The 27,241-nt window shown below is 32.9% G+C and overlaps 1 protein-coding gene across 1 annotated transcript in view; it reads right to left on the bottom strand.

Moving 5' to 3' along the window:
* Positions 1–27,241, bottom strand: part of LOC134857153 (Bardet-Biedl syndrome 7 protein homolog) — a 159,762-nt gene that overhangs the window by 95,165 nt on the left and 37,356 nt on the right. The window lies entirely within an intron of this gene.

Below are 27,241 nucleotides of genomic sequence, written 5' to 3'. Positions count from 1 at the left end.
CTATTTTTTTCTTTGAAATTCGAAAGCTGAGATTTCAAAAAATGAGACAGTATTTTGTTTGTATACTTTTTTCCTGTGCGATCAGCTATTAGTATCTTATCAGGTATCTGCATTTTTTGAAATAACTCAGCTAACAAAAACTTGTGGGGTAGAATCCCTCTTAGGCGAAGGAACGAATGGGTGAAACAAATCAGCCAGTCAAACTTAAGTATCCCACAATTTCAAAGGAAAGCTTAGAAATTGCAAAGAAAGTAAATACTTCCAGGGACTTAATATTATTATTAGCTGAATCTAAAATCAGCAGAATTATACAAAACTTCAAATTTTCACTGACCGCCATCAAATTGAAACAGTTTTTGGGTTTCAATGGTTTCATTATAAGAGGGGCGAAATGTTGCTTCATTGAAATCCTTTGAATTGTAGGGCAATTGATTCATTCAAATAATTGACTTTCGGCTGTTTTTGTTCCATCGCCTATGAGTCCTTCGCCCATTATTTTTTTCGCCCTTGAAAATAGCCGCTCCCATCCGAGTGACAATTGTCCTCAATTAGAGTTTCCCTAAAAATAATATTAATAAGGCATAATTAGAACGGTATAAATGAGGAAGCTGCTGTGTAAAACTGATGAGTTTTTTGTTATTGTTCAATAAAAAAAATCCACCTGTGTTTTGTCGCAAATTTACGCGGTGCAGATTAGACACTTTTGACACAACTTTTATTGGAACTGCTCATAAATTTCTGCTCAGTTTGAGCTGGTATAACAATCAATTTGCTTTATATATCTATAGAAGCTCCCTGTACTCCAATTTTCATGCCTTTTGGGGGACCTACTAGTGAACTGCGAGTTTCTTGTTCATATCATTAAGCTTCGTCTGGAAATATTATGTTTAGTCCCAATTTTGGCTGATCAAACTGATCGGATTGATTTTTTTTGTTCAATAAGTAATTACAAATTGTAAAAAGTTTTCTCGTTTTTTGGCTGTTCCATTTTCGGTTTTTTGTGGCTTCTTTACTATTGGTGTCTATTTTTCTATCAGGTTTCCTTTCCTTATTTATATGTGATTTGTACTACGTTTTTCATTTAATTTTCCTTATAATTAACAAAAAGATAGATAATTAACTTATTGCCATTGTCTAAATATTCATTGCATAGTATTTATTAAAAATTGAAAAAAAATTGCAGTATGTGTTGTTGCAGTGTGTCTTCTTTTGGATTCGACCTTGTCCTAGAGAATGACTTTGGAACCTGATCTAAAATATATTTTATGATTGGATAAATTAGATATTTTACCACTGTAAAGTATTTAATATTAACCAATCATGATCCATCTAACTAATGACCCACTTATTTGTAAGTGCTGAAATTACTTGTAATTTCAGCACCAGAGAGATTTGAATTTAACTTGGAAATTAGTTGCCTCTCCAAGAGAACTTCAGCAGCCGCAATAAACCAGTATACCCTAGATCTATTGAGCCTAGCAGAGACTAGTTAAACACCCTGAGACTAGATAGTATAAGAGTAAGATTAGGATCGGTATTAGACTAAGAAGTTGCACGAATCTATCCGGCCGAAAATAAGACAGCGTGACGAGCAGACGGTGTACCCTATCCGAAATTACTCTATGAGTTAACCACATCGGTCCTAACTCATCTGATGCGACCATAAGTCTCGAACAAGACCTTAATAGCTTAGAATTAACCAAAAATAGATTATAAATTAGACAAAACATTTTCAAAATGTTATACGACGATAATTTAATCGAAATGTCTCTACGACTCAATAGATCAGAACCGATATTCTGAACGATAACAGAACTACCCGGAATCGTAAGAAGACCTCGAACAAGAGACGACATACGACAAAGTAGAAACTTACCATATAGTTATATGATAGTACGGCAAAAGCCAACACAAACTTTTATATTTAGAATCTTATTAGCAATGAATTTAGATTTTCATTTGCAAAAATAAAATTTTGAAGTCAATCTTCATGATCATTTCAGGCGCTAAACAAAATTATTAATATACAATAACGATTGATAAAAAGATCTCAGATCGTTTTCTTAAATTCTGCAGTCTTATATAAAACATGTTTGAAAAATATTTATTGAAAATCAAAATAAATATTAGTAGCATGACAATAAATTGTTAGTAATCATAAAATCATCAGTTGTCCCAGTTAACACCTTAGCTTATATTAGCCACGAGAAAGTAAAAAATCATTCTTCGGAATCGATATACTTTTCTCTCCAACCCTGAACAAATAGACCCAGGTTAAGCTAACCAAAAAATCGTAAGGACTAACAGTTTAAGAAAGTAGAAATCATCTAACAACTTTTTGCATCCCTCATCCTAAACCTTATGTCATTCAAAAATCTAGGAAATAAACAAACAATCGTTTTACACAACTGTGAAATAGATAACAAAAAATATGATCTTGTAATCACACCTCATACACAAACAGTTGGATATATTAGAACAAAACGACTAACAATAAAAAGGAAAATAACAAACAAACAAAGACAAATCACACGAAAAAGATTTTCAAAGAATAGAAACGCATTTTCAGAATCAGAAGCCAGCAATTTAGATGAACTCTATAAATTAAAAGAATCAATTGATAAAAATTGTCCCATTCACGATCAATTATATTTTTCCGACTCAGAAACAACTTCAAATTCATCAAAAAGAGGAAAAAGAAGAATAAAAAAGCAATATAAACACAAACCAGTACACTTGTATAATTGGAATCAACCAATTAGACACATCGGTAGTTATATATTAACAATCATTAAACAAAAAAATGAGCCACAGCCACACTCAAAGTGACGATAGTCCAGATGACGACGACATTTACCCCTTCCTCGTAGATGCACCCGATAATAGAGGACAGCATCACCTTTTGCAAGAATTTACTCCTAAATTTGTTTGAACCCGGAATCAGCCCATGCAAAGCAGAATTCCCAGATGTAAAAATTAAAAGACAAATTATAGAACATTATCTGAAAAATATATGTAATTTAACACAACAATACGGAATCTACACCATAGAATTCAGCACACCAAATCCGAATCACCGCAAATATGTAATTCAAACAGACGATCTTGACTTAGAATTTTCAAAAGTATTCTTAGAATATATTAAAAGCGTACAATATCATAACTCACAAAGAGCAAACTCCATATTTACTAACGAAGTTTTTGCGATAATATATAGTTATGTTTCAATATTAGAAAAAACAGAAATTCCAAATATCTCACCAACTGAGACATCCAAACATACAAAAGTACGACATGAAATCACACTATTTTCAACTTTCCTACATATAATTAAAGAAAATTTCGCTAAAGACGAAGTTTCACAACATACAAAACATGACTTACAAAAAATTTTGGCATGGTTTACAATAGATTATTTCACACATAATATAGATTTAATTTTACAAGCAAGAAAAAATTTCAGACCTCAAAATTCAAACGATGATACCGCCATCACAGAACAGTCAGACTACGTTTGGGACCCCGAATGGTCTCATCATGCATTTATAAACATCCCACAATCAATCTCAAGTCAAGCAATAAGTACAATATCTTATCAAAGAGATTATGTAAGAGTAGTACCATTAACCATTGATGCAACACCATTAAACTACAATACATTTTTACCTGATACGCGAAATAACAGTTTAAATTCAACCGTCATACACAATGAAAACCTTAATGGAACTAGGAATCTTACACAACAAGATATTCAAACACCATCACACTTCATAAATGAAGAAATCGTCCAAACAACAACAACTACACAACAACGTATTTCACCGATACGTCCAAATTTAACAACACCAAAAAATACAAACACTTCACTAGCACAAGTAACTTTACAATCAACCGTTAAACCTTCGGTTGCTCCAAAATATTCACATATGGATTATCAAACATATAGACCTATGACAGTACCGTCAAAAACACGAAGAACGTTCACAAGAAACACTTTTGCAGAACACAATTATAATTACCCACATTCATCAAAAACAAACTATCCCCCACGAAAAAATAATAATAATCAGGTAAGATCTCGATATTGGGATAACCCAATGACAACAACCAACTCAGTAAATTTTCAAACTAATTCACATCCTCCACAGGATCGTAGTGAAAATTACCCATTCTTTCAAAAAAATAAAAATAAAAAAGCACCTCATCATACGGATTACTTATCAGATTTTTTTGCACCATATACTCAAGAATATCGCGGACAAGGAGCGCAAAAACTATATACATATCATAGAATTTTTTCTCCAGATCCAACAGATACACAAAATCAACAACCAATACAAATGCAAAATCCAACTAATACACAATCTTTTCAACCAATTCAGCCACAAAACCCAATGATCACACACTCGTATCAACCAACTCAAATGCAAAATGAAATACCACCCCCATATTACCTTCAACAACACGAAATAACAAAAAATCAACTTTCAAATTTTTCACAAATGCCAAATGCCGCAGAATCACTACAAATGACAATGAATCCATACCTTATGGGTGGATCATCAATAACATCAAACAAACCATTAATGGTATTCACAGGAACAGACCCTGAATATTCTGTAGAAGATTATTTAAATGCAGTAACAGCAAATTTAATTTTAAATATAGGACCTGAACCAATTAATACACCACTACATCAAAATTGGATACATCGACGCACAGCGTTGATACAAACAACCTTAGATGGCGCAGCCCAAAAATGGTTTTCAGTATTGCCAATAGAAATAAAATCAAATTGGAAAAGATTTACACAAGAATTTTCAAAAATGTTTGACTCCGAAAGAAATAAACAACACCAAAGAGTTTTATGTAATGAAATTCGCAGATTACCAAATGAAACCATCAAACAATTAGCAGTACGTATCGAAACACTAGTTCGAAAAGCATTTTCATTAAATACACATGACTACAAAAATGACAGAAATTTTAATGATGACCTTAACACCTCAATTAAGGAAAATAGCAATAAAAAAGAGAGCATCTCATCCTTCCTCAATTCGAGAACCCGATTTAGATTTTCGAAAATTAGTAGACAAACTAGAGCAAGCGGAAATCACAATGAAACTTGAAGAAACAGAAAATCTGAAATTACAATATGTTAATCGAATCGAAACAAACACAACAAATATCAATAACATACAGGAATCAGATACAGACCTCGTTGAAAAAATCACTGAAATACTAAATATGTATGAAAAACATCCAAACTTTAAAGGCAAACCATCTTTAAAAAAATGGTGTAATTATTGCCGACGATACGGACATAGTATTTCTGAATGTGACAAAAACAACAGGATAACCAAAACAACCCTCAAAAATATAAAGAACCAAATAAATCATTCTATCAATACATGAAGAAAGATCAAAATCTACCAAACAAAAATGTATACAGCAACAACAGTTCAGGAAAACCACTTCCGAACAACACCAATTACACGAGAAATCAATCACCATATAACTCAAGTTATAGAGGAAGATCACCAGAACGAAGAAATACACAGAATTCTTCACAAAATCATTATAATCGACCAAATATTCGAAATAACTACTCCAGATCAAATTCAAATACAACACAATTTGTTTCTAGATCCAATTCCCAATCAAACACAAGAAATAAATACTATCCAAACAATCAATCACGAAACTCATCATATAATAGAAATAGAAACTATTCATATAATCGAAATAGAAGTTATTCGAACAACCGAAATCAGAATTACCCGAACAATCGATCAAGAAATAATTCATATAACAGATCAAACTATCACAGATCAAACGATAATTATCAAAACAGATAACGAAACAATTCACAAAATCGACATTCAATCTATAATAATCGATATAGAAATTATTCTTAATCACCACATAGAAATAATAACCATTATAATAATTCTAAACATCGCTACAGAAGTAGTACACCCAAACATCAAAGACATATTAATCAAGTACAATCAAATGAAGAAACAACATCAGACCCCTCAGGTATTGACGACACAGGAAATAACGAACTACAACTAAATCAAATAAACTGTGGATCATCAGACACAGAAAGTGATACAGAAAACACTATCTCCATAAATATGATAGCAGTCGAAAACGACTACGAACCTATTATATATGAACAACCTTTTTCATCACATATATATGAAAATCAATTGGAACTCCTTCACAATTATTATATTGAACCCATCCATACTACACAAATGGCACATGAAACTAACGAAATTAACACTGTAAATAAACCCACTGAAAATGACAAAACAAAATGCTTGAATACAAATCACATCTACCAAAATGTACAAAAAGAACAACCCAAAGAAAAAATTTGGACAATACCATTTCTTTTAGAAAGTCCAAGAAACAAAGAATTTCAACCACCAGATCTTGAAATTGATTTTTTAATTGATTCAGGAGCAGAATCAAACATAATTAACATTCCCACATGGAATGAAATCAAAACATTACACCCAAAATTAACGCCTCTTGCAACCTCCAGTAAACTAGCAACAGCACAAGGATCAACATTAGTAAACTATGGAAAAGTTCAATTATTTTTTCTCCCCACAAGAACAATGGAGCAAAATAAAATTTTGAACAAGCCATTTAAACAAATATTTCATATCACTGATATTAAACACAATATCATTGGAATACCATTTATCTCGAAATATATATCAACAATCAACATCTTGAACAGTAAAATACTAATCAAAGACAAGTACACAAAAACAAAAAACAGAGCCCTAACATTTTTTCAAAGATTAAATAAACAACCACCATTCTTTTCAAAATTTTATCCAATTTATAACCAACAACGGAAACACCTGAAACCACTATCAGGAAACATATATAATTTTTCAATAAAACAAGTTCACCAATATGATAAAAATCAAAATAAACAACAACTCTTTATGTCAGACTTTGAATTCAAACCTATCCATAAGTTTTTCAAAATCACAATTTCATCCATAAAATATTTAAAAAATACGAATTCAGACATCATTTCGTTACATGTATATAATAATACACCGTATCAAGTAACATTACCCTTAGGACTTTTAGGATATTGCGAAACCAACGCTACAATATCACCAATGCATGAAAAAGCATACCGCGTAAATAATATACTCCAATTATTAGATATTTGTCAATCCACAATCCTTAACGAAGAACTATCCATAAATAATATAATAAGTAATGAAAAAAGAAATACAGATTATTTCACAAAAACCCCATATTTCAAACCTCCATTCAACATAAATAACTATACAGAGGATCAACAGAAATTTTTAACAATGTTTAACTTCCAACATTCACAAATAACACAAGACGAATTTGACAAGTTAGCCAAGCAGCTAATAAAATATTCATCAGTCTATGCAACATCCAAATTTGATGTTGGCAAAATCAGTTCATCACTACATCTCCCGTTAAAACCTGACGCAGTTTTCAAAAAACAAAGAGCAAGTAAAGTACCAATTCATTTACACGATAAAATGAACAGATTATTGGATATCTTAGAGCAATACAAAATTATCTCACCGGTAAACAAAGAAGAACAACCAAAAGGTAACACATTTATTAACCCTGTTATCATCTTAGCAAAAGGAGAATCATTAAAAATAGTTTTAGACGCTAGATAACTTAATTCACTAATAGACGAATCAAAATGCAATTGGCCTATTGAACCAATACAAGTTATTTTAACAAAAATAAACGGAAAATACTTTACAACCGCAGATATGAATAGTGCATACAACCAAATGCCACTAGATGAACAATCACGACGTTTAACGCAATTTGTTATTGGAAATCAACAATATGAATTCAACCGCCTATTCTATGGAATATCCATAGGACCAGCAGCATTTTCAGCTTTTATGAGCAAAATTTTTAGACCACTAATACTCAAGAAAAGCGCAATCACCTATTTAGACGATGTTTTTATTCAATCACAGACAAAAAAAAAGAATTGTTTACAGTTTTAGAACACTATCACAAAATACTTCAGAACCAAAATCTGAAGGCCGCCCCCGATAAGTCACACTTCTTTTTAACACGAGTTAAATTTTTAGGACATAATATAGAAAGAAAGACAATAACTCCATTAAAATCACGCATTGATGCTATCCAAAAACTTCAACCACCAACAAACAAAAAGAAAATCCAAGAATTCCTTGGAATGTTAAATTTTTTAAGCAAATACGTTTATAAAATGCAATTATATTTGAGACCATTCTATAATATCCTCAGACAACAAAATAATTTTGAATGGAATACAGAACATCAAACACGATTTGAAGAAATTAAAAAACTTCTAACTGAACAAATTTCAAATACAATTCCAGATCCAAATCAACCATTCTATGCAATGTGCGATGCTTCAAATTTTGGCATCGGCGCAGCATTATTACATTCACACAATGGTACAAATAAAATGAACCTTATATCAGCAAATTCTCGATTATTCACTCAAGCAGAGCTACGACTCTCAACTTTAATGAGAGAATGTACAGCTATAATTTATACACTTACAGAATATGAATTTCTGATACTTGGATCAAAACATCCATCAGTTCTATTCACAGATCACAAACCAATCATTTTTCTCTTTACACAAAAGTCAAACCCAAATCACCGAGTTTATAGATTTCAATTAATTCTAATGAAATTTCCAAACTTACATATAGTTTGGACAGCAGGAAAGAATCTTGCATTACCAGATACATTAAGTCGAAATACACCACCTGAATTACTTACACGAAAAACTACAGTTGAAATACCCAAAAATATAAAATTTTACCTTGCAGAAAACGAAACATCACCCCGACTAGAATGCAAATATGCAGTAAAAACTGTCATTGAACAGTCACAGATAAATAACCTACAACACTTCCCACTTTACTTAGATTTCCAAAATAACCACTACGAAGTTGATCTACTTGGAACATCAACTTTCAAACCAATTCCATACTCACAATGGATAAAAAATAACACCCAACAAAAAAGAGTAAAACAACACTCGCATAAAAAAGACCTTTTTCCGTTAATTGAAAAAGAAAATCTATCATTTATCAGGACCACAAACAAATGATTCAAAATACACAATAAATCAAGTTTTTGACCTCCATGACCCACTTGATACAATTCCTTTATCTAAATTAGAAATTAAAAACATTTTTCTCCCCCCAACAGATAAAATTACAATTAATACCTTGAAACAATATCAAAATCTTGACCCAGTAATTAGACAACTAAAATCATGGCACAAATACAAAACTAAACCCGTAAAGGCAGATACCACAATTTTAGGAAATAAAACACTCCTCCGATATTTTCGAAAATTTAATAATACAACAATTAATGAAAACACAGACCTTCTAGAATACCAATTAAATGAATCTACAGTTCCCTGTCTCCCTTTAAGTATGATTCTCATAGCTTTTAACATTTCACATACACAAAACATTAAAGGACACTCTGGATCAGAGAAAACATATTCAAATTTTATACAAAATTTCTATTTCCCAAATGCACCAATTTGGATAAAAGTACTATGCAATGATTGTATAGTATGTCAGCTAAATAAACCTTATCCAATTCAGAAACAAATAGCACAAAAACAAGATTTTAAAGGACAAAGTTTATACTTTAACCATCGTATCTCATTCGATACAAAAGGACCAATTTCACCATCATCTGAAGGAAACTCCTACATTATGGTAATTGTTGACGCATTTACACATTATGTAGCACTTAACCCAGTACCCCATTGTAACGCTTATTACGCTTACACAACACTTTATGAACACTGGATAGCCAAGTTCGGATTACCCGAAATTTTAGTTACAGACAACGGTACAGAATTCACATTATGTCATTTATATAACATTAAACACAAACCACGTACATCTCATGCACCTTGGACAAACGGCTTAGTCGAAGGTATGAACCGTTCACTACAAGAATATCTTAGATGTATCATCAATGGAAATGATACAAAATACACCGAATGGTCAGCAGATGTAAAATTATTTCCCTTAGCATATAATTCACAAATTACGACAACTCTAGGAATGTCACCATATGAAATGGTTTTTAATCAAAAGCCACGTAAACCAATTATGTTTACAGCAAACTCTCATAAAAACGCACAAAGTCATTGTCAACCGAATAAAGACTCAATTTGTTATAACCTACCTTTACACACATATGATGAAGATCATTTTCATCACCCACAAATTCTTAAATTAGCCTCCGGTACACACACCGAATGGATTTTAAATAGAGATAAAAAACACAATGAAATTTACCAAAAAGTAACAAAAAAGTTGTTACAAAGGCGAAACATTAATGAACAAATAAATTCACGCTTTACACCAGCCTCCGATTTGAAAATTGGAACATTTGTTTTAATACCTAATTTTAACACTCAAAAAGGAATTTCTAAAAAATTACAACCCCTTCGTAAAGGACCATACCAAATAATTGCCAAACCCACTGACGTAACATATAAAATCACCGACTCAGACCAAAAAGAAATTGTTCAACATCGAAACAATCTACTACCTTATTACCCAAAAGAATACGCACTACGCGAACTAACTCAATTATGTTCTTTCACAGGTTTAAAAGTTATTCAAAATAACCCACATACGGAAAATGAAACAAAAGAACAACATGACATTCACCTCGAAAACCAAAATAAAAAATCAACTACAACGAAAAACAATACAAAAAAGCTAGATCAAAATATACATCAAAAAGAAAGAAAAAATAGAAAAATGACAGAAAAAATTATACCCCAAGAACAATTAGAGAAATCAGAACATAGAGAGTCATCATGACTTAGAAATCAACCACGCAAAAACTACAAAACATTCATTCCACAATCTAAAATATTAAAGAAAGTTGAATTTCAAAAACAACTTTAATTTTACAATCAATAATCTTTGCACCTCTGAAACATTTTAAACTTTCATTTTTCAAAATAACATGCTGACAAACACGCAGCGATTCTAGTTCAAAATTAGCCAATAAGATTCATTCAATCCGTCACCTCCTATAACTCTAACACAAACCAATTAGACGAAAGATATTAAACTCCAGGCATATCTATAACTATAACTTTACGACCTCCAGGTCAAAAATAAGCAAACCACTCCAACTTGACAACTAAAATAAATATCACCATAATATCATAACCCTCCCTTATCTAATAACCCAAAGATCAACAATATTTCCCCAACTCAGACCTCAAATACCCCCCAAACAAAAATGTTAAACTAGCCTAAAGTAAAAGAACGACCATATTAAATTAGCCTAAAGTATAAAAATCTAAAAAATACCCCAGATCACTTGACAAATAAAAATAAAGTAAAAGAAGACCTCCCGAACACCATAAAATTCGCCCCCAACAATTTTTCACAAAACTCAACCCACTTGTCAAAAAACCAATAAATAATTCGACCACACTTGAAAATTGCCCCAAACAACAAAAAATATTCGATCAAGAAGCCATTTCTTAAATGCTCTTCTCTCGATCAGTCAACATAATACTCAACATTTTCATAAACTTTTTAACAATATTTAAACTTTTATTTATATTTCTTTTTGATACCTTTGAAGCTTTTGTAATAATCTTAATCATTTTTTGCAATATTTTTTAAATTTTCTATTCACTATTTGAACTATACCTCCAACTTTCAAAAGCCATTGACCATATTCACGGGTACGAGATACAAAACTTATCTAAATGATACGAACCATTTTTAGTAGAACAGAGATTTTTTTACTGTTTGTAATTTTTATAACATTTTTATCATCCCTCATCTTGACAATATGCAAATGTATAAAAAAGGCAGTCATAACATTTGCCTTAGCAACAATCCTTTTAATTCTTTTTCTAGAAGAATACTACAATAAACATAAATTTTTTCACTAAAAGATTCAATAAAAACCCTCAAAAATTGCTAACCAACAATCACACAGTCAGTCTTCACCGACATCATCCCAAGAAAACCCGACACCACCTACAACTACCCAAAATCCCCAAACATCTACACGAATTTCTTTCCAAGATAACCCATATACCTTTGAAGAACGACACGCTCGCTTATCTGAACCACTAGAACCAGTTCAACGACAAGCACCTCTAAGTGAACCAACATATAACTTATACCCAACACTACCACAAGAATTAAGTAGAATACGAAATCTTAGTCAAAATTAAAATACAGTTGAAATAAATAGACAAATTATACATCCACGACGAAACAGAAATTTTCAAACCCCCCGAGTTCATTTTGATATACCCCAATCCCCATCACAAAGTACTCCGGAAAACCCAATTGGTATATTACCAGAAACCCCTACGCTTCTTTCACAACGTAGCACCTCAAGTCTGCCCTCAGATTATTTAGGTTCAACACCAACATCTGAACAAATACGCAAAAATCCCTTTAACCCCCCAAACCAAACATCACGACTACCATATTGGACAACACAATCATTCACACAAGGTGAACCCAACTTAATAAATGATCCAATAGATATTTCTACCGATACAACAACATCATCATCACTACCAGAAACATTATCACTACCATCAACACCATCAATAAACCAAATTTCACCGACACCTTTTCCTTTAAATTTCCCAAATAATCTCGACGCTAGATATCGAGAACAATCATCAACAAATATCCCTCTAAGATTAGACTGGAATACATTCACAGCACCCCCACCATTATTTGGACAGCACCCAGAAAGTAACCGACTCCACAACTGGGCACTTAATAGATTACAATATAGACAAGATATCCACGAAGACATTCGTGATCATAACATCCAAATACTCCAAAAAATAGTCTACAATTAAAATTTGAAATCACGGTTAAACTAAACAACATTGCTCAACATCCTTACCCATTAAACCCACCAAATATAACAGCTCAATCACTACCACCACCATTTATAACAACTGAAGTAATATATAAATACGACAGATATACCAAAAAGACAATTGGTTACATCACATTTTATAACCCATATTCAGGATTATCATACACATGTATATTCTAAAAATATTAATTTTTCTCCAACTTTTTTTTCTAGTAATTTCCGATCAGAATATAAATCCTTCTCCCCGCACAGGACCCCAAGACTTATTAGTAACACATTACGATTGTGAAGAAAATGAACAAAAAACACTACACAAATATGCAATAAATCAAGTATCACAATGCGAAACAGAACCACAAGCTATTGAAACTACAAATGTAATAGCGACACTCTATTCAAAAGCCCGAGCAACAACAGTTATAGGATACAAATTCACAGCAACATTTTCCGAAAAGAAAATACATTGTTCACAAGTCTCAAATGGAAATAAAAACCGACTTGACCACGAATCATTCTACCAGAGTAATATCGAACGACTTTTACATCTCAATCCCGAAGATTGTAAAAACGAGTTACTCAGACTAAATATCACAAGAAATAAAAACACCGACATATTTCCAAGTTTTTGCAGATTCTGTACATCAAGCAGAACTTGAAAGATATCAAGGACATATAAAACTAGATGAAAAATACCCATACAACGGCGCACACGGAAGATTAACTTATGACATACACGATAAACACTGGATACCACACATTGGTATAAATAACCCATCAAACTGCAAAGCAGACACAAAAAACAAAGGATATCAAGAAATAATGTTTTTCGATTGGAAAATACAACTCGAAAAAATACTACTCACACGAGATTTATCTGACAACACAATGATCTATCAAGGAATTAGATTACCTTGTAAAAACGATCAAGGTTATTTTGACCCTACAACACGAACACAAGCAACAATTGTTTGGTTTCCCGAAGATACATGTACAACATTTCAAGTAGCAAAAATACACGCTCGAATGATAAAATTTCCCGAAAAATTATTCATACAATCAATACCATATGAACAAGTAAATCCATCACGAAAACAAAGTACTGATTTTAGAAACATCCACAATATAGAAAATAAACTGACACGTTTTCAAATATATCAAGAAACAGAACTTGCATGCAAAAACAGAAACCCACTTTACAAAACACAATGTTCTGAAATATTAGTTGAATACGAAAAAGGTTTCGACATGACCACTGGAAAAATAAAAATTGACCCTTATGCCACAGGTCATCCTCTAAACGAAGGAACATCATATATACCAGTTAATTTTCAAAAAAGTAATGGTCAACCAGGTGGACATCTAAAGCCCCATGACACTAGAAGCACACGTTTACAAGAACTATCACTAATGAATAATTCTTATTTTGGTAATATCCACTATGATATTCACTTAGATATGAAATTAGACTACACAATTAGCCGAATTTTTCAGGAAATGTCACTCTCTGAATTAGAAACACTTCACCAACTATGCGAATTAGAACGGACACAAATCCTACAATCACTTGCACTAGCAGTATTAAAAATACCCTACGCAGGATATTTACTATCAGGAAATAGATCAAATTTTTTAGACTACGAAGGAAACATTTTATGGTTTTATACCTGTACCAAAAAAGTATCACCACTATATGTTTTTGAAGATAAACGATGCTATAGAAGAATCCCTATCTTTTATAAGAATAAAGTACATTTCGTTGACACACTTTCAAGACGAACCTATTTCTGGGATACCGCAGTCCCATGTGGATCAGAAAATAGCCACAATGTAGTACAACTGAACCCTGATGAAGATAAATATTACCTTTTTACCCCATACCCCACATTAATGCAATCACTCAAAAAATTTTCACCAGAAAGCATTAGAGCTATTGCTCAAAACCCAAATATCGACTTACAATCAATTGGAATATATTCAAAATCCGATATCCAACATCACATTAGAACAACACAATTCCAAGAATTATTAACACAAATGGACACTATACAAAGACAATCAATTGACCAAAACTTACGCAAACTTGCCGAAACAGCAGGATTTGCAGATATCTATACACAAGATTATAGCGGATATTTTAAAGACATTAAAGACTATATATATCTAAATGGTGAAAAATACAGACCACAAGATATTTCACCTATAAATATTTTTAGCTTTGTTACACTAAAAAAGGAAATTCTCGATTTTCTAGGATGGCCCTATTACATCTTAGAAAAATTAACTATTTTATACGCAATGTTTAACTTTATAGGATTTCTTTTTTCACTTTTAAAGGAATCTATAACACATGTGCTATACACACACAAGTAAATAGACAAGGAAGTGTAGCACGCATACTATTTGCAGGATTTTTTGGATTTTTTTCATCATCAATAAACAAAATTCTTTTAGACGCACAAATAAAAGAATATAACACAAAAATAGCGACAAGACAGAACACGTACGACGAAGAACATAATAATATAGAAATAACGCCTACAGCACCACAGTTGCAACACCTACCACATAACCATCCATTATCCCTAGTCCCACGAAATTTTCGAAATTTAGCAATAACACAATCCAAATTTTAGACCAAACATATCGCAAAGTCCCATACAACATATAATGACACATCATTCACAAGATGAAAATACATATGAACAAATTATCGAACAACCCCATACCACCGCTTTTCAGTCTCAAAATAATAATTTTTTTAGCCCACGATGAGCCGACAACTTGGATCCCTACACCGCTCAAATTCCCATCCAACCAACCTCAACACTCCAATTACAATAATTCCACTTTTTGCTTTCCCGCCACCCGATTTACCAACTAGTAATATAACATCAGGCATGAATTCAGACACTAATTTAAATATTTCAGTTTTATACTCCATTTCACAACTCAATAACCCTAATATTGAAACCCCTGATGAATTTGCAGACTCTGAACCATCTCCATCCAATCATTTTCAAACCAACTCCTCAATTTTTTCAAAACCCCCTTTTCAACCAATCCCACCAAATAACCCACTCCCATCCATTTCTACACCCTCTTATGCTTCACAAGTCACCCCAACCTACTCTTCATTTCATTCAGATTGATCATCCAATTCTCCAGATATTCCCCAAATCTCCCAAGAACTCGATAATTTTATCACCCTACAACAACATTTATTACACCCTAACACCCCCACTATAAATCAGATTTCTTCCACAATAGAATCCTCAAACCCACCTACCCCTACACCCTCTTCAGCTTATTCTGCATCATTAGCACAATCATCCACTTCCACCGAATCATCAAAAAGCACTAATAGAGCTTATCGCACTTTTAAAAGAAAATTCCCAAACCATCCATTCCCAACCAAACCAGGAAGTGCCCGTGAATATATTAATCATCCACATCACACTAACACGAAAGATTTTCTAGCAATCACCTTACCTTCATTTCCACAATATACTTTAAACACCCCTCTTGACACTAACGACACACGTAGCTTTGTAGATGAACATGTTTTAATGCCTACCTATTCATTGGAATCATATTATCATTTTACTAATCCCCTTTGCCTACCATTATCTAATACTCATGACGATATAGAAAGAAATCAAGATATGCTATATCGACTCACCACACCACTAACACATAGACAATTTACTTATATAGGATATAAAAAATCACTAAAAACATTCACTGCACCCCGAGCTAACAAATTTACGCTAGAATATTACGATCATAACATCATACGAACTAACCAAGACCAATTATTAGATGATGATCGCTTCGCTAACCCACAATTAACAGAAAAATTCTTCATCAAAACACCATATGTATTTACACTCAATATATTTGATCGAAAATTTGATCACATCATTTCTGAAGCACTAACCGACATGCAAGCTTACGAAAGTTTAAAAGAAAAATTTCAATTATTTTCACTAACCTTCTACTTCCTTGCACCACATGAACGCGATTTGCACTGCTCACACGACATTATGTTACGCACTAAACAAACCCACACATATACATATTATCGCTTCATACAAAATCATTTTGACCTACACACTCCATCAAGACAACCACACCACCGTTTTCAGTTCCTTAACTCTAAATACACTTCACCATTTTTTCTTAATGTCACATATTGCATCAAAGATACTAACCTTCACGGCATCCTCCGCAATTATGATCCCATAACCCAAATGTATATATTTTGTCCCATCACAAAGACCTTTAACGCAGAAGAATCCAGACCCTTCCTTATCCCACATGAATTTATCCAACCTATAGAAATCCCAATATTAGAATTCATCCACAACACTAAATACAATCACAAATTATATAACCTCATTCAAAACACACCTTATGAGTTTGCAGTTGGCACTGAAGAACTAAAAACTATTAAAGCACTTCAATTGCTTTGGCCACTGCTTCAAACTAAAAACATCATTCGCATACTAGCAAAATTACTAACAAACTCCGACTTAATACACGACATCTTCCCCCACGGTTTTTTCCCCGACGACTAACAGGTAAGTATAATTTATACATATTTTTCACTAATAAATTTGAAATAAATACTAACCATTCTTTACTCATGTTTCATTTAGATCTTTACTCTTCATACCAGGATCATCTGAAGAAACAAAAAAGCAAAATAAAAGATGAACTTGTTAAAATTCTTCACTTCACTAATATTTTCCACAAGATAAACTGATAAAATTTATACCAAATGTAGTAAATTGATTTATAAACTGTTTCCCCAAAAGCAGTAAATTTCATAAAAAATGAAAATTTGTAATTTAATTTTTCCCCAAAACAAGCAGTAAAATTAAAATTCTATGTAGTAAATTGATGAAATGAAAATGCAGTACTAACCTTTTGATATTTTCATTCACTCGCACAAGAATTCTATCCAAACTCGCACAGCTCGCCCACGAAGAATTGTTTAAATAATGAATTTCAGTTTCAAGCTTTCACACTCAACAACTCTAACAAGCGATAACAAGTTTCAAACTTTCCTTTAACCCGGTTGGAAAGGAATTATATACTAAACAAAACTAACCAACGCAGCTTACTAAACACCACAAAACATAGAATAATAGCATGACTAAGAAAAGAAAACCAACGGTACCCAAACCGGATTAACCCAGTTTAAAACTGGATAATTTATTCTTTTGAAGACTATTATAAAGTCTAAGAAAGAAATAATAAAACACAAAAAAGTCGAAAGACAAACCCATACCAAAAACAATTTGATTTTTGAAAAAAGGACACAACCAACGAAACATAAGAAAAACCACCATAAACCCAACATAAAATGTTATCACATAACAGGACCTCTCACAGAAACAACACGAAATCATACTCCCACTCCTGGCCTAATCCACCAGAGAGGACGTCCTGAGCATGCTCTATAGCCGGCCTAACCCACCGTGCTACATCCACGCTTTGTGACCACACTTCTATTTTTAATAAGAGGTACTCAAGGGTGAGTAACTCTTCAAAATAACCGAACTAAAACAAAATGCTTTTGTGAAAACAACTAACCAAAATCATAATTAAAAACTGAATTAATAAAAATTTTATAAACGTAAACTATACCTTGCAGTATATAGATCATCACACAACAACAAAGACGAACATCCAAAGACAAAATGACCCCACTACTTTTAAAAAAGAATGGCCAACCACAAACCGATATGCCGTCCACAATCACAAACTCAAAGGATTTAGAGTACGACTTGACTTCGCAGAAAAGGACTTCATTGAACTAGACCAATGACCACCTCGATGTTCAAGTATACGTACAGATCCGAGTTACAAGGCATTCCCTCCACGCACAATATCCACGCCATTCCCAGACGAGGTCGAACACAAAAGAAGTTCTCTACATAAAACAGAAAAACCCGTCATAGCAAACCATTCTGAAATCAGATTGATTTCATTGGGAAACACCATCGTTGTCATAAGAAGACACAACGATTGATGCCCCTCACTTCAGCGTCTTGGAACTTCTCTAAAAAAGAGAAACCGGACAAAAGTACGATGTTCGCCAAATACCAACGTCCATCATCCATCCTTTGAATTGCAGAAAGATAATTCTAAAAAACTCTGTAAAACCCGGATGGGTGGAACCTGATCTAAACTATATTTTATGATTGGATAAATTAGATGTTTTACCACTGTAAAGTATTTAATATTAACCAATCATGATCCATCTAACTAACAACCCACTTATTTGTAAGTGCTGAAATTACTTGTAATTTCAGCACCAGAGAGATTTGAGTTTAACTTAGAAATTAGTTGCCTCTCCAAGAGAACTTCAGCAGCCGCAATAAACCAGTATACCCTAGATCTATTGAGCTTAGCAGAGACTAGTTAAACACCCTGAGACTAGATAGTATAAGAGTAAGATTAGGATCGGTATTAGACTAAGAAGTTGCACGAATCTATCCGGCCGAAAATAAGATAGCGTGACGAGCAGACGGTGTACCCTATCCGAAATTACTCTATGAGTTAACCACATCGGTCCTAACTCAACTTGTAGTAATTTTTAGGACATATTGTTAGTCAAACTTTTTAAAAACTTGGTTTAATTCAAATTATTTTAATCCTCATCGCAAAAGAAATAAAGCTCTACTTGGCTTCTATATAATTAAACTGCAAACGAATTGAAAACAGTTTTATTGGAAAGACCTATCAAACTTTGCTGAGATGCTCGAGATTAAACTGGTGTGCCAGAACCTTCCTTGAATGACAAATTTTGCTGTAAAAACTAGAGTCGTTTTAACGGTTTGATTTACGCTTAGAGTTCTTTTGAACTGTTGTTGTACGTGTACATAGTAACAAAAATAAATTCGTAGATGATTCTAAATTATCAGTAGTAGGTTCATCAAAAGAGGGTTCTTTTTTTTTCAATCTTGGTGTACAACTAGTTGTTTCTTAATACTGCCGGTTGTCGTATTCGAGCAGCTTGACCTTTTTAACACCATTTGTGAATTAAACATGAAATTGATCTTCAAAGGAAATCAAAATCATAAAACTTTTGAATTTGAATTTAGAATCAGTTTAGAGAACCTTAATGAACTAACAAACTGCATCAGGGTTACTGTACGGGCAGTACAGCCCAACTGGCAGTAACCCGAGAGAAACCTAGGTAAATGAGTGAAGGCAAAAACAGAGTTATTAGCGTTTCACCCTTGGATACCACATAAAATCATCCTATTAGCATGTCAACAACCAATCGATTGTCATGCAGGTATATATTTTTAAGTTTGACAAAAAATCTTTCTTTTGCTTGTCAGAATATTCGTTAAGGTTGAGGGGTAACAAATCTTTTGACAACAAAAAGTTGAAACATTTCAGAGTTTTGTAAGATACCGAATTTTGAGCTAATTTTGTTTTTCTTAAAGGTAGTGACAAACATCCTAAACTACCCCTGCGCGTGGGTCTACCCATCTTTCTTGATTGAAGATTTAAAAAATTTAAGGGGGACATTTCCAAGAACTGAAACGTTGCCTCAGAACATAATTAGATGATGATTATTTTATACACGTTTTGCAGCTGATATTTCGAAAATTACTAGGACACATGATCACACTTACGAAAAAAAAAATGGTTCTTATAATTTTTTTCTGTATCGAAGTACATCCGTACGCTATCAAGCCATAGGAAGTTCTCGGCATCACGTATGCCATACTAATGACTGTTTAGAGAAACATTATTTTCCTCGGTACATAACACCCTTGAATTTCGACACCTTTTTGCAAATTTTTTAAGTTTGATTAAAAAAATTCAGTTTTTTGTCAACTTCGATACCCAAATATTTAAAACTATCCATATTTTCCATAGTTTGGCCAGCACTTGAAATTTTGCAATCCGATAGTTTTTTCCAAAAGCCATTAGTTTACTCTTGTCTGTATTAATCGATAGCTTGTTGACATTGCACCAGTCATTTATGCTCTGGACATCTTTGCTGAATTCTTTTACAATCATTTGTGTTTTTCCAGAATCTACAATTGCAGTGTCATCAGCAAAAAAACTTATTTCAGTTACTTCATTAATAATTGAGTTTATGGTTCCATCAGTCATATATTCTACCCTGTTAGTTAAATAGTTCTGTAACAAACTCAAAAATTAAAAATCTAATTTAATGATGAAAGTATCATGGTCAACAGTGTCAAATGCTTTTTCAAAATCCAGAAAGAGGGCCATTCCATAATATTTTTTCTCCAAAAATGTGCGCAAACATTCAGTTATTCGTGTAATTGCATGTATACATGAGTGCTTTAGCCTGGACCCAAATTGTTCAGGACAAAGTATTTTGAATTTCTGTAAAATATTTCGTCGGTAAATGAGTTTTCCAAAAACTTTGCTAATTGTTGAAAGAAGGCTAATTGGCCGGTAATTGTTAAAATCAATGTGACTTCCTTTTTTGAATAAAGCAATTACCTTGGCAATTTTGCAAACATCAGGAAAAGTCTCTTTGATGAACTTTTCATTAAAGCAAACAACCATGAGCTTTATAATGACTGGTGCACAAAGTTCAACCATCATATTACTCAACCCATCATGACCAGTCGAATGTTTGTTTTTTAAGTTCTTAACATTGTTTGCCATTTCGTCAATGTCAGTGGTAAAGAAAACAAAAGTCCCGCAATTGCGAGAGATTCTATCAACATATTTGAAATCCCCAATATTTTTTCGACAGTTGAGGATCAATGGTTACAAAAAAATTATTCAAATCATTCGCCTATAATTTATTCGAACTAGTTTTCGTTTATCCGCAAGACTTATTAAAAACTTGAAACATCTTTACTGAATCAGTAGAGTTACCCAATTCATTGTCATAAAACTTTCGCTTTTCTATCGCAATTTGTTTTTTTTTGGTTTCATTCCTCAATCGTTTGAACTTTCTTTTTGCTTCATCATTGGGATAAGTAATCTTTTTTTATGCGCAGTATCTCTAATTTTGCACAGTTTTTGAATATTTTTAGTTATCCACGTTTTTTTTTTCGAAAGTTTTTTGATATCAACTAATTTAGAAGTGCAAAACCTATCGAAAATATTAATCATCGGCCGAATTAAAAACTGAATTTTTTAACGGAAATATCTACGCCCAATTTTTCCAATTCAATATGTAGGAGAAATAGTAGTTTAAGTAAGTTGTCGTCATGATTCAGTATTTTAACATTTTTGGCATAACAAACCGTTTTTTATCAGCTTTAGCGATAGTAAATGGCAATTCACCAAACAAAGCATAGTGGTCACTAATTGTTGATTTAATAACTGTCACTGGAAAAAATTCTTCTATTAACCAATGATCAATGCAGGTGGCACTATTTTTAGTGACTCTGGTTGGTTCACTCAAGAAAATATCCAAGTAAAAAGATTTCAGAAGCAATTTAGAACTTAAAACTTCTGGTTTCCTATCATTCGAAAATATGTCAATATTGAAATCTCCAACAATTATAGGTGTTCTTTTTGAGAATCGAAGTTCATTGAACAGAGTATCTAGATTTTCCACAAATTTTAGTCGCGTGTGATCAGGTGGTCTGTAGACAACGCAAGTAAAAAAACTCAGTTAAATTGCTGCAAACGGTTATAAATAGATATTTCAAATCTGATTTCAGATCTTGAAGAATGAATTCAATTCTAGTTTTTACAAAAAAAGCTACACCACCACCCCTTTTTTTCCTAACTTTAAAACCCCCTTCCTGATAACCATCCAACTGAAACATTTCCAAGCAATCATTTTCGGTCAATCATGTTTCGCATAAAGCTAAAACTAAAGGTTTTTGCTTGAGTGAATCAACCAAAACACAAAGCTGGTCATGATGTATTCTAAGTGATCTTATGTTAAGGAAAAAAACGCTCTCAGTTCCCCCCAGTATTTGCCTTCATTAAGTTTCCCAAGTCCAACAAAATATAAGGCAAAAAATTAAGTGGTTGAGTTAAGGTTAAGTTAATTTCTATGTTGAAAGTACTTTACTCTTCGTTTACTGTTTCATATGACTGCATAGTACCACCCACGAATCCTTTAATGAAATCCAGTAAGTCATTATCATCATCCATATGCTTGACCAAATCACATATCAGAGTTTGCATTTCTTCGTTATTTGTAGATGCTGGCGATGGTGAAACTTGAAAGCGAAAACGCTTTTTAGCCGGTGTTATATTGTCCTTCAAAACCTTACTATACAAAACTTTCGAATTAGTTTTAGCTGACCTGATGGTGTTGACTTTGCTAGCCGCAGTGTTGCTGAGGCCCTCCAACTCCTCCATAGTATCCACCTTGACAGTTTTGAGTTTTCCTCCGATATCTTAAACTTTCACAAAAAAAGTGTAGAATTACATGTAAAAACTATCATGCCTCTCGATTCAGCTTCAATTTTCAATCTCGAATTATGTTTTGATAACCTTTCGTTAATATATACCGGTTTATTGTTGCACGGATTGACGAAGTTTCGAAGCAAAGGTTTTCGATTCCACAGACTATTCTTTTTGTTAAATCGTATAAATTTCGAAATAATCGGAGGCGGTCTGTTGAAGTCCTGAACAGAATACAAAGGGTGGCAGGCCTTGAGATCGTTTTCTGTAACCGATATATTCAGCACTTTCGAACAAAAGTATTATACGTCTACGATTAAAGTCCCAGTAATTCACAGGGACAAGTTGTTGAATATCACCGAATCTTTGGAGTTATATCTCTCTAGTTCATTCGTTTTAATACTAAGCTGTTGCACACTGGATTGTAGCTGAACAACAGATTTCGCAAGTTCCTTGTTTTCGTCAATCAATAGTTAGAATAATTCTTCAACATTTGGGTCTTAACTCGCTGAATCCAAAATTGTTATCACTCTTTCTGCAGTCATTTCTATTTGACACTTGAAATTCAGACGTAAAGAATTGCTTTCGTTCGCTCGAAAATTCAAGCGATCATTTTCATTGCTCTGAAAGAATTTATTAAGTTTATCACAACAATTAGGCTAACACAATCTTGTTTGAATCAACCATTCCACAATATATCCTTGCTGTATGCAAATTTATCATGGAAATAAAAAAAAAATTTGCAAATGTTTCGTTTAATTAAACTATTTAAGTTGCTGATGTCATTATCTTTCTAGAATGATTAAAATCAACCTTTATTCTAATTTGAATGACTGTTTAAAGATCATGAACGTAGTGAAAATTCTTAAATAGGTCTTGATTATTTTTTTTGTTTTCATTACAAACGTCTCGAAAAAAGTGATCATTTTTTAGTTTCGAAAGTGGAGTTTCTTTTTGCTCCAGCTTTCAAAGACAGTAAAGAATAAACATGATCGTTTTTAATTCAAACCCGTTTTCAAATAAAGTTCTCACTTGAGATCGGTACCTTGATAACCATGTTCTCAGAAAGATTGCGCTCATCATCAGGATCACGAGCCGGATCATCATAATACTAACCTTTTTTTGTGATCGTTCATAAACGAGTCTATCTAAACTGCTCATTTTGTACTTTGATGATGAAAATGTAACACACACTATGTACGCGGGGCGAATTCTCTAGCACCACAAATTCGTATCATATAGAAAGGAGGCAAGTTAATTGTTCTCATTAATTTCATACACAACTCAAATTTTAAACCATTAAAAGAGGATAATATCAGCCCAAAATTTATAGCTTGTCAATGTTCGATTAACCAAAAACTATTCGAGATCAGTTAATTGTCAGTCGGAACATTCAGGGCTTTGCCCTGATACGAGCAGTCTTGTTCAGGTTTCCCATCGGACTGAATTTTTACCTATTGATCCAACTTTCTCAAGTTAGGTAAATTTATCAAAAGTTGTCATGCACTCCAAATCTATCAAAAGTTGTCAATAGTTCAAAAAGCTTTCAGGCTATATTTTTTTCTTTGAAATTCAAAAATTTTTCCAAAAGACTATGTCAGTTTTTTTTTCATTTTTTTAACGTTCATAGAATCTTGTCTAATCCAACTTTGTATTGGTTATGTTTTTAGATTAAAAGAATAATTTTTTTTTAAAAAAAGTTCTATTTTGTTTTTTGAAGCTGTATTAGAATTTTTTGAGCAAAACGCAAAACATAGTATATTATGTTTTGTGGAAATGCTCAAATTTCAAATTGTCTTGGCATTCGAATAGTTATAAATCTACTGGGTTGATGCATTTTTAATTCATCAAGTGAACCGAAGAAAGCTATTTGTTTCAAACAGCGTAACAATCATAAAATCTGGATTTCAGAAATTTATCGTAATTTTTGTAATAGCAACTCGTAATAGCAACTCGTAAACGTTTGAAATGCCCAATTTATACATAATGTGGCTTTTTGATTTGCAATTTTTTACATGCAAATTGTATCTTTTTGTATTTGATGCTACTTTTGCTTCTTCAAATTGGCAATTTAATAGCATATGTAGCTGCGTTATTGGTGGCTAGTTTTTGGGGATTTGAAGCACCCGTGGCTGAATTGCTAGTGCGTGAGACTCAATTTTGCCAAGTCCCAGTTTTTCACTAATTCGAGTTTTTACTAAGTCTCGAGTTTTTGCAAAATCGATGCTTATTTCTACGTTTCCTTATGTCACTTGATAGAATTGCTTTTTGATCCTGTTCTCGCAAGTGTCTGCGAAGCGCAGCTTCGCTTCTGTGTTGAATTTTGTTGGGAGGGATACAGTGACTTTTTCTCGGTGGTCGTGGTAAACCTGACCTTGAAAAAAGTCGAAACTCAAGCACCTCCCTACTTTCGATCCTTGTTATTACAAAAGCGGCTAAAGCATATGGTGTTCGGAAATAAATGCTTGATTACAGCTAAATTTAATAAAAAAAACTTTAAAATCATTTTTAATCATTTTTTTTACTTTGCGCGTGAAATTTTAACATGAGTTTGTAGCTGACTACTAACAGCCAAAAAGTCAGTGTATCCAGTTTCTGTGCAAGAAACTCAAATTATCAAATATTTCGACCACAGTAGAAGAAGCGAATTTTTTATAACACAGAGCCGGATCTAGTCGGATTTTCTCGAGAGGGGGAGATTTCCGAAAGATTTTGAAAATTTTGTCCATTTTTTTTAAATCGACCAAATTAAATTTTCGAGGGCTTCCAGAACATTATGAAGATCCTATTTCAACTAACACCATAAGTGAAGTTTTAAAAAACAGTATAAAAGATAGTTTTTGGGAACTTTTGAAAAAATTTTGACCAATCGGGTTTTTTCTCCGCGTGCTGCTCTTCAAAATTACTATATGTTTGTGCCAAAAGTGCCGGTAGAAAACTTTTAGGGTTAATTGCCGGAAATGGATGTCATAAAATAATTCCAAAAGGGGACCCTTTAGTTGGAGCGGGGGTCAATTTAGTGAGATGTTTGGGGCATCCACCAATTCTCCACCCACTTATCCTAAATTCACCATTGATTACACAGCTAGAATAAAGTTTTCAGATTAAAACCAAAACTAAAACAATTTTTGGGAAATTAAAATGAACCTTGGGCGGGATAAAAACAGCCGAAAAAACAAGGCTGTGCAATATTATGGGGGTGGACGCCCCCTCCCCTCCTAAGTGATTCGAGCTATACCCCCCTGTTGACCCAAAGGGTACCTCTTTGTACCGTTTTGAGATATCCATTTTTTACTGACGCCAATATAAACTATTTTATAGGGGGAATTGCTCCATAAAAAACCTAAAAACGCCTTTGGCCCGCCTGTTTTAAAAAAAAAAATCCAAAAAAGTTTTCACAGAATTTTCCAAAAAAAACCTAAAAATGCCTTCGGTCTGTTTTTTTTTGAAAAAAATTGACCGCGGCGCAAAAAAGTGGGTCGATATAGGATCTGTTTTGTGGTTTGCAAAAGCTCAATAATTTAATTTGGTCAACCTAAAAAAATATCAGCAAAAATTTCATTTCCTGAAAAATCCGCCGCTCCCCCTCGAAAATTTTTTTAGATCAGCCCTTTTTTACTATTGCATTATAGTTGACAAAAAACTTTTATGATAAAAGAAAATCTTTCAAAAATATTTATCTTCAAGATAAATTTAAAAAAAGAAATAGTCAAGAACGAACAAACGCTTTTTGACGGAAACAATGCAGCTGCATGGTATTAAAATCTACTTTTATTTGTCATATTTCTGGTAAGAACCAGCCAATTCTCGAAAAATAGAATCGCATTCAAATTCAAGATTAAAAAACAGTCTGTTTCAGTTATTTTGTGAATATACATGAAAGCTAACGCCGTGTTTA

Source organism: Symsagittifera roscoffensis, chromosome 1 (assembly GCF_963678635.1).
Source record: "Symsagittifera roscoffensis chromosome 1, txSymRosc1.1, whole genome shotgun sequence".
Classification (NCBI taxonomy): Eukaryota; Metazoa; Xenacoelomorpha; order Acoela; family Convolutidae; genus Symsagittifera; species Symsagittifera roscoffensis.
Note: the sequence above shows the minus strand (reverse complement) of the source record. Positions and strands in the feature narration are given on the sequence as shown.